This window comes from Lolium rigidum, chromosome 6 (genome assembly GCF_022539505.1).
Source record: "Lolium rigidum isolate FL_2022 chromosome 6, APGP_CSIRO_Lrig_0.1, whole genome shotgun sequence".
NCBI lineage: Eukaryota > Viridiplantae > Streptophyta > Magnoliopsida > Poales > Poaceae > Lolium > Lolium rigidum.
The window spans coordinates 2,852,377-2,853,315 of NC_061513.1; the positions used below are offsets into that span (position 1 = coordinate 2,852,377).

A 939-nucleotide genomic window follows, 5' to 3' on the forward strand; every position below is an offset into this window, starting at 1 on the left:
TACTCAAAATGTGTCGCAAGCATGCAAGCATATGTGTATGTGTGCATGTTGGAGGCTTTGTAATTTACTCCTGAGAGAAACCCAGCCAAGAAACGAAGAAAGGAATCCAAGCACAACATCCAAATGGGCTTCAACGGAGAAGTGGATTCCAATCCCCGTTCTTGATGCAAATCATCCGGCTGGAAGTTCAGCACACCCCCCTAACTCGATAAAAGAAGAGTCTTGGAATTAAGCACTTCTCATTGCGAGATGCTCTAACTGTATTGAACAAAGTTACAGCTAAACCAAAAATAGCACGAGAAGAGACAAGAAAATGCAAGAGAGAGAGAGAGAGAGAGAGAGAGAGAGAGAGAGAGAGAGAGGGAGGGAGGGAGGGAGGGAGGGAGGGAGGGAGAGAGAGGGAGGGAGAGAGGGATCGGAGGGAGGGAGAGAGAGAGAGAGAGAGAGAGAGAGAGAGAGAGAGAGAGAGAGAGAGAGAGAGAGATGATTGGCATCAGACATTCCCATAGACGGATGCATCATTCACGACCCCGATTTGAAATCGGGAGGGCTGCAGAGTCCCTGTCTTGATTGTCGTCATATGCTAGTTATGCTCATGCTGATTTGCTGCCACACACGGGCACGCAACAGTCAGATTCAGAACATTCAGGTCGAGATTAAGAGATAGTAAACAAAATCATACTCCGTAGATAAGAATCAGAGATTCCCCTAGACGGAAACATCATTCGCGCCCCCGATTTGAACAGAGAGCGCTGCAGAGTCCCTGTCTTGCCTGTAGTCATATGCTAATTTCGTTCATGCTACCACACACCAACCTTGTTTATAAGCAGTACGTAAAATAAATCTGTGAGATTCGCAGCCATCCATGTCAAAATACAGAAAATCTAGAAAACAAGCAGGAAAAAAAGGCATATAAACAAACATGAGCAGTGGAAACAG

The 939-nt window shown here is 45.9% G+C and overlaps 1 pseudogene; it reads right to left on the reverse strand.

Annotated features, from left to right (window-relative positions):
* Nucleotides 1–487: 487 nt before the first annotated feature.
* Nucleotides 488–587, reverse strand: LOC124668832 (annotated as a pseudogene).
* Between the last annotated feature and the right edge of the window lie 352 nt (nt 588–939).